We start from the raw sequence: 9,242 nt of genomic DNA on the forward strand, positions 1-9,242 counted from the left end.
TATTTCTTTGTTGTGAAATGCTGGAAAGTGGTGAAATTCGCTCATTAGAGAAAGCTAGCGGCTAACTGACGCTAGCGGCTAACTAATGCTAGCGGCGCTGCTTGTTACAGCTACAAGAGTAGCCATTAGCGTATCAATGCTAACTCAAAATTGTGGCCGCAACATTAGCTGACATTTCATAGCGGCGTTACAATCGTGTTGAGTTGACAAAAATCTGAATTCAGAGTTGAGCAAACTCAAAAACAAAACTTAAAATATTTAGTTTAATTGTCCAACTTCAAATTTTATCGAAGTTTGTTGCCTTGAAATTTTGAGTTCACCCAACTTTTCTTTTTTTGCAGTGTACTGTAAATAAAACATGTATTATTACTGTAAATAAAACATGTATTTTCAATAGAGGGTTTCCTGTGGCTACTTTTGTGCAATTTGAAAAAGGCCAATGAAGACTTTGAGAATAGTTTGTGTATAAATGAGCAGCAGTAGATAATAAATCAGACTAACACTCCCATCTCTTATTGTTGAATAAAGTTTGAAGCCGTCTGGTTTCACATTATTCTGCCGCTCCCTGTCTGCTGGCATCCCCAACACAATCCAACAAAAGGCTCCACGGATCAGTTTGCTTTTGGTGTCAGTGGGATCATTGTCCACAGGCCAACACACACTAAAGGTTTATAGAGCCCATAGAGGAAGTCGTGCCACTCGACTTAGTAGCCAGTGGAGCTTTTATTACTGCTGTTGTTGGCTTCAGGCTGCAAAGTTTTATGATTGCCTCCTCCACAAACAACTAAATGTCTTTAAAAGGTCTAAACATTTATGTGTTTTGGATATTATAAAGGTTGTTCACATAGAAAACACATGCCTACACTGCAAAAAAAGGGTTGTTTTCTTTAGAAAAACAAGATAAAAACACTAAATCTGATGATTAAATAAATAAAGTAGATATTATTGTGGCCCTCGTGACGATATTTTGTGGCCCCCACCTTGATATGAAAGTTTAATGTGAGTTTTATATGAATGGCACTTTACCGTGTTGTGTGTGGAAGGTCCCTTTAGTTACTTTTTTGGTTAATTTTGTGTCTATTTTTGGTAATTTTGTTTCTTTTTTACGTAATTTAGTTTTTTTGTGTCATTTTGTGTCTTTTTGTAAATAATATTGTCTTTTTTGATAATTCTGTGTATTTTTTGTTCATTTTGTGTCTATTTTTTGTCATTTTGTGTCTTTTTATGAGCAATTTAGTTTTTTCTATCATTTTGTGTCTTTTTCTGTCATTTTGTGTCGTTTTGTAAATAATTTTGCGTCATTTTTGGTAATTCTGCGTATTTTTTGTAATTTTGTGACTTTTTTGTAATTTTGTGTCTTTTTTTGGTCATTTTGAGTCTTTTTTTTAGTAATTTTGTGTCTTTTTTGCCATTTTGTGTCTTTTATTGTAATTTTGTGTCTTTTTTTGGTCATTTTGTGTCTTTTTTTGTAATTTGATGTATTTTTTGTCATTTTGTGTCTTTTTAAGTAATTTAGTTTTTTTTCTGTCATTTTGTGTCTTTTTTTTTGTCATTTTGTGTCTTTTTTTGGTCATTTTGACACTGCCTCCAGCGCCCCCAGGTAATTTGAGTTTGAGACCCCTGCACTAGAGGAAATAAGTTGTTGACATATTTTAATCTGGACCCAGCAGTGGGTGGACAGACTGGCTCCTGAATCTAAACAGACTTGTGCTGTACTGGCTGCCCACATCATCAACCCTCCCAGATGGAGCCACCATATGTCTTGTAAAGTGACAGTGTGGAAGGTGTGTGTTCCTTCATTACTGCTGTAATCACATGGAGGCTGTGTGCAAATGTGCCAAACAGAATATCTGCCATATGCATTTACTTCACATAAATATAACACATCTATAGTAATGTGAATACATCAGTTAACACATTTAGGCCTAAAACGGCTGGAAAAAATGCCTGTAAAACCTCTGGGCGATTTTACAATAAAACCTGAAGTTTTTCTGTAAATTCAACAGTGTCAACTCTACTAAATAACAGATTTTTCAGCCTCTGTAGCAGATAGAAATGAAATTCATAAAGTATTTGAGAGCTTATAGCTGTTATATCTGAGCTCCCTCCGCTATAGTCGTCTTCCGCCATGATTTCAGTTCTGGAAAAGTCCCATGATGCATTGCGACACTCCCACATGTATTCTCATTGTGGTTTTTTTTAGTCATTTTGTGTCTTTTGGTGTCTTTTTTAAGTCATTTTATGTTTTTTTTTAGTCATTTTGTGTCTTTTTTGGTCATTTTATGTCTTTTGGTGTCCTTTTTTGTCTTGTGTCTTTTTTTTTTTGTAATTTTGTGTCTTTTTGAGTCTTTTTTAGTCATTTTATGTCTTTTTTTTTAGTAATTTTGTGTCTTTTTTTGGTCATTTTGTGTCTTTTTTTAGTCATTTTATGTCTTTTGTTGTCTTTTTTTAGTCATTTTGTGTCTTTTTATGTCTTTTTTAGTCATTCTGTGTCTTTTTTTAGTCATTTTGTGTCTTTTGGTGTCTTTTTTTGGTAACTTTGTGTCTTTTTTTAGTCATTTTGTTTCTTTTTATGTCTTTTTTGGTCATTTTGTGTCTTTTTTTAGTCATTTTGTGTCTGTTTTAGTCTGTATGTTTTGGAAAGTCCTGACAAGCCAAATTTTCTTGTTCCACTGGCAGATAATTTAGCTACTTTTAAGCAAAATACACCTAATTTTTGTACTTTTTTTTCTGTGAGGTGGCTTTTTGCAGCGAGAAAGAGAGAAAGGGAGGTCAGTGAAGCGCCGACTCACGCTCCTGCTCCTTACATGCACCCAATCCACTCCTATCTAGTAGCTGTCACACGCTGGCTGCAAAATGGAATTGACTATTGATTTCCCCCTTACCACAGGTCAGTGGTGCTGGCAGGCTGGAGTGGGCTCACAGAGAGGCTCGACTGGGACAACAAGACCGGAGCAGAGGAACACCAGCAGGAAACACACACACACACACACACGGTACAAAGACTCACACACACATAAGAGCACAAACACACGTTGCTATTAACCAACAGCACTCTGTGGGATTGTGTAAAGGAAGAGGTTGCTTTAAAGGAGGTGTGTGTGTTACAACATGTGTAGTGTAACACACTCAGGACACAGCAGAGGTCTGATAACACTGGGCTGGTTCTGGGAGGCAGAAAAAGTTAAATAACTATATATTTGAAATGTGAGTTGTTCTATAGGGCTGTATTTTGCCACGTGGAGGGAAAAAAAGAGTGATTTACAACCTTTATTTTAATATAAAGAAATTATAAAAATAGACTTGCGGGCCAATTGCGGCCGTCGTGACGTGTCTTTTTTTGGTAATTTTGTGTCTTTTTAAAATAATTTTGTGTATTTTTTGTCACTTTGTGTCTTTTTTAATAATTTTGTGTCTTTATTTGGTCATTTTGTGTCTTTTTTTAAAGTAATTTAGTGTTTTTTCAGTCATTTTGTGTCATTTTTAAGTAGTTTAGTTTTTTGTGTCATTTTTGTAATTTTGTGCCTTTTTTTAGTAAATTTGTGTCTTTTTATAATAATTTTGTGTCTTTTTTTGGTAATTTTGTGTCTTTTTTGATAATGTGTCTTTTTTGGTAATTTTGTGTCTTTTTTAAACTAATTTAGTGTTTTTTCTGTCATTTTGTGTCTTTTTTTTTGTAATTTTGTGTCTTTTTTTGGTCATTTTGATACTGATACCAGCGGCCCCCAGGTATTTAGAGTTTGAGACCCCTGCATTAAAGGGTCTAAGACGTAAGGAGAGGAGTCGAGGAAAGGAAGTGAGGATGTAGGAAATATCCTAAATGACCTGAAGCTGTTGTACAGTTTCTCTTTTTCTTTGTTGTACTCCATTAAATGAGTTGGTGTCCCAAAGGGTCATTGACCTCCTAACACCTAAAGTACTCCAACATAAACACTTTCAGGTCTGCTGTCAGTAATTACAGCGGTGAGCCTTGTGTTGAGTATTTAATAGCACATAAATATCTCTGACTCACTTCTCAGGTTACCGGGCGGGTTTGAGAACACTTTGAGGACTTGTTAGAAAAAGAGAAACTGTATATTGATTTTGACTTATGGGGGTTGAGTGGAGTGGGAGGATTGTTTCAGCAGACAGCGCTGGGCTTTGACTATCTTTAGATTTGAATGTTAGCATCCATGATGAGCAGGAGCCGTGATTACAGCTGCTGTGATTATAGTTAACTACTGTAATTCTCTGTGTAACAGTGATAGATATGAGAGGATATTCCCAGCAGTGACTCATTTGAGGTTAGTCGCATCTCTAATGTGAATAATAATAGTGAATAAGAATCCAAAGAAGAGACAACGTTCATATTATTAAGTACAGTACAAGAACCGTGTGTTTTTTAATAATTTTGTCTTTTTTCATTATTTTGTGTCTTTTGGGGTAATTTTGTGTCTTATTTAAATAAATGTGTGCATTTTTTTGGTCATTTAGTTTTTTTCCTGTCATTTTGTGTCTTTTTTAATAATTTTGTGTCTTTTTTTGTAATTTTGTGTCTTTTTTTTTCGTCATTTTGTGTATTTTTTGGGTCATTTTGTGTCTTTTTTGTCATTTAGGTTTTTTTATGTCATTTTGTGTTTATTTTTTAATCATTTTGTGTCTTTTTTTGTAATTTTGTGTCTTTTTTTGGTAATTTTGTGTCTATTTCTAATAATGTTGTGTCTTTTTTTAGTAATTTTGTGTATTTTTGGGGTAATTTTGTGTATTTTTGGGGTCATTTTGTGTCTTTTTTTGTCATTTTGTGTCTTTTTTTGTCATTTTGTGTCTTTTTTTAGTAATTTTGTGTATTTTTGGGGTCATTTTGTCTCTTTTTTTGTCATTTTGTCAGTATAACAGTGGATAGATATGAGAGGATATTCCCAGCAGTGACTAATTTGGGGGTTAGTCACATCTCTAATGTGAATAAGAATCCAAAGAGGAGACAACGTTCATATTATTAAGTACAGTACAAGAAGCGTAATCAGAGCTAGCAAAGCTTCATCAGTTGAGCTTAGCTTCAGGGCGCTCAGCTCATTTCACTGCTCACTGGAACGGAGCATGTAATACCCAGTGGATGGAGAGCACTTGGTTCATTACTGCTGATTAGGGAAAAAAGATCAAGCAAAATATGTCAACGCATGATAACCAGTTAATGTCTTTTTAATTAGTGGCTGCTTTTCTTTCCTCCTGTTGATTCCTATTCACTAACCTACCACTGCGTGCCTTTAATTCCTCCTCCAGCCGCCTCTTCATTAGCACTTAGCTTCCATTATGTGTGTGGGGTTTTTTTTTTTTTTTTTTTTTGGAGAGCGTGGCGAAGTGGCCGAGCAGGGATGCGGACGCCAGATTATTAAAAGTTGAGTGGGTGAGCTCACTGGCTCCGTTTGAAATGAGGGCCTCAGCCAGAGAATCATTTTACAATTTAATAAGCTAATAAACGTGATACGGCGAGTAGTTTCAAGTGCCCTTGGGGGGTCAAGGCACAGTTTACAATCCGGTTTAAGAGCTTGTTCTATTACCGAGCTGACGGCGGCCTGGACGGCCTCAGAGAGAGACACGCCTGCAGCCTCGGTGATACGGCAGGTCTGCTGCTGCAAAGGTCACTCTCAGCACGGAGTTTGAAGCCAGTCATTTAGTTTTTTCTGTTATTTTGTGTCTTTTTTGGGTAATTTTGTGTCTTTTTTAAAGTAATTTTGTGTCTTTTTTGGGTAATTTTGTGTCTTTTTTAAAGTAATTTAGTGTCTTTTTTTGTCATTTTGTGTCTTTTTGTAAGTAATTTAGTGTTTTTTCAGTCATTTTGTGTCTTTTTGTCAGTAATTTAGTGTTTTTTCGGTCATTTTGTGTCTTTTTTAAAGTAATTTAGTGTCTTTTTTTGGTCCTTTTGTGTCTTTTTGTCAGTAATTTAGTGTTTTTTTCGGTCATTTTGTGTCTTTTTTTGGTCATTTTGTGTCTTTTTGTCAGTAATTTAGTGTTTTTTCGGTCATTTTGTGTCTTTTTTAAAGTAATTTAGTGTCTTTTTTTGGTCATTTTGTGTCTTTTTGTCAGTAATTTAGTGTTTTTTCGGTCATTTTGTGTCTTTTTTGGTCATTTTGTGTCTTTTTTGGGTCATTTTGTGTATTTTTTGGGTCATTTTGTGTATTTTTTGCATAATTTTGTGTCTTTTTTTGGTAATTTTGTCTTTTTTAAGTAATTACATTTTCTGTCATTTTGTGTCTTTTTTGTGTCTTTTTGTAAGTAATTTAGTGTTTTTTCTGTCATTTTGTGTCTTTTTTAAGTAATTTAGTTTTTTTCTGTGTCTTTTTTTTGTAATTTTGTGTCTTTTTTGTAATTGTGTGTCTTTTTCTAATAATTGTGTGTCTTTCTTAGTAATCTAGTGTTTTTTCAGTCATTTTGTGTATTTTTTTGGTAATTTTGTTCTCTTTTTTTTGTAATTTTGTGTCTTTTTTAATAGTTTTGTGGGGTTTTTTTGTAATTTTGTGTCTTTTTTTGGTCATTTTGTGTCTCTCTCAACAAGGTGGGGTCAGCCCGAACCAGACTTATTACATTCTTCCAGAAGGCTCCCTGGAGTTGTATTGCAGGGTGTTTGACAGCCGTCATATTACTGCAGCTTGTGTTATGGGACCAGCAAGTAAAGATGAAATACGTCCTCATATAAGCAAAGGGCCAGACACCTCACCTGTTCAGACTGACATTCAATCGCTTCAAACTGAGCTTTAATGTCTGTTTTTATTACTCCATCGGCAATCACAAAGGCAATATGAACCCTAATATAATGAATACAATGAATACATTAACGTTCAATATCACCTGAGGTTAAATCAGGTAAGGTTACTCTTGTCGAACCATATATAAAACACAGACAATAGACAGACATGATTTTAAAAAGACAAAAGGCTACAAAAATCACTAAAACCACTAAAGTCAAATAAACACACACTGTAAAAAATGTCTGTAGATTTTATGGTGAAAAACTGTTAAACCATGACAGTAAAAGACCATAAAATGATAAATGGGTTAATTCAGTTTCAGTAACAATGAAACAACGTAAATGTATATATCAGCCAAAACAGGATTTTTTACTTTTTTTTTTTAATACATTACTCCACTCTAAAAGTCACTGGCACCGTGTGTATAACACAAATATGTTTGGGTCCACCCTGACAGCTGTTTCTTCACACTCTGTGTCCAGAAGGAAGAAGCTGGTGTTTACTGGGTGGGACTCTTGGTTGAGCTGTGACTCACCAATCAGTCCACTAGACATTTTACAAAAGCTGCAAAATATAAAAAGCTGCAAAAATTAAAAAAAAAAAAACAACAACTTTCACTTCATTTAGTCTGCTGTTTTTCATTTGTGATCTGCTTAATACAGCATTAAAGTATATGCATCAGGTCAAATATGTATAAATAATAAATAAAATTAACACAAACAAACAATATTTCATTAAATAATGAACTGTGCAAATGGAAATAACTAAAATGAAATGAAGTGAAATAAAGTAAAATAAAATAAAGACTAGAAAATTTCCTCTGGGGAAATTCTGAAATGGCCACGGGGGCTACTGCCGGAGTGTGTACACTATGATGAGATTATCCAGAGATTTCAAACAATTAATACTAGTAATGTTATGATACTATATAATATACAAGGAGCACACCTACAACAAGCATTCCTTTACAAGTATTTAACCTATGCCCTTTAACCTCAAAATGTATGTGTGTGTGTGTCTGTGTGTGTGTACACATGTGTATAACATGTGTATCTGGAGGAGTGTGCACGCTTATGTGCGCAGTTGTGTGTGTAACGAAAATCACATAAAGTTACCTGTGTGTGTGTGTGTGTGTGTGTGTGTGTGTGTGTGTGTGTGGGTTTTTGAAGCATGAAGCATGTGTATCTGGAGGAGTGTGCGCGCTTACGCGCATGTGTGTGTGCTTGTATCCGTAACTGTAATCACATTAAAGGTCAAAGGCAATCAGAGCAATCAACAGAATTAACTGACACCAACTGCCGAATGTTCCGTAACAGAGGTGGACAGACTGGAATTTCTGGCTTCAAACAGAAAGCATTTTTGGCAAAACCATAATACCTATCATTGATCCGACTTCACTTTGAGCATCCTGAGTTCTTCCTGAACGTCTACATATGTTTTTTTTTAAGACAAATGAAAAAATAGCTTTGTTAGAGCGATCTAAAACAACTGTTACATCTCCCTTCTTCAGAAATCTCACTGCGTTTTTAATATGGGAGCCAATGAGGCTGTTGGTGTGTGTTGGTGGATCATCTGTGCGTCCTACGCCCAAACTATAACTCTGACAGATTTACCAGAGGATTGTGAGTGAGAAGATTAATTTTCCTACGTTTCTATGAATAAATTATTTCTGTAGAGTGGAATTTGCGGCCTGGAGCGCAGTTTTAAAATTTATTTTTTGACAGTTTTTTTCTCTCCCTCTACACTCTGGCGATGATGTCACACACTGTGACACGAACATTCCGTGCAATACACACCCATTATAATCTCAGAATTTCTCCAAAAATTATAATGGTCATTGAACAGGGATTGATAAAAAACTGTATGACCTATTGAAACGTGGATTAATACACCGATACACAAGACTTGTGTCTACTGTTTAAAGTTTAACTGGAGTCTCTAGGTGAAATTATGCCGGAGAAATAGACGTTTAAAAATCTCCAATTATTGTTCTTTTTTGCAAAAAAAATTCCGGCCGTCCCATTCACTTCATGTAAAATTTTGGGCAGTTTTTCGTAGAGAAAAGTAATAGCACACCGATCCCGATCAAACCGCACGTTTTGATATATAATTTGTCCTGCAACTCTTCAAGTTGTAGGACTAGTAGCGGGACGAAATTGCGTCTGGAAGAGGAAGAAGAACAAATCCACAGTATAACAGTAGTGCTCGGGGCGATTGCCCCGTGGCTCTAATAACATGACTTTTATTGCATTATTTGCACCAAGTTTTAAGTCAGAATTTCTATCCGGTTGCTTCTCTGTCAGCTCTGTAAATCTGAGGGAAATGATCTTGCTGCATGGACAGACAATTTGACTTGATAAGATTTCTTAAATTAAGATTGTTAAATCTAGAAATAAGCATGTTGAACACTTAAAGTAATAAATTAACTCTTAAAACAAGATGAATTATCTAAAACTTCTAAATCTAAAAAAAATCTATCCTGGTAAGAAACAAATAATCATCAGGTCGCTCTGCTCG

This window comes from Centropristis striata, chromosome 8 (genome assembly GCF_030273125.1).
Source record: "Centropristis striata isolate RG_2023a ecotype Rhode Island chromosome 8, C.striata_1.0, whole genome shotgun sequence".
In the NCBI taxonomy this organism is placed as follows: domain Eukaryota; kingdom Metazoa; phylum Chordata; class Actinopteri; order Perciformes; family Serranidae; genus Centropristis; species Centropristis striata.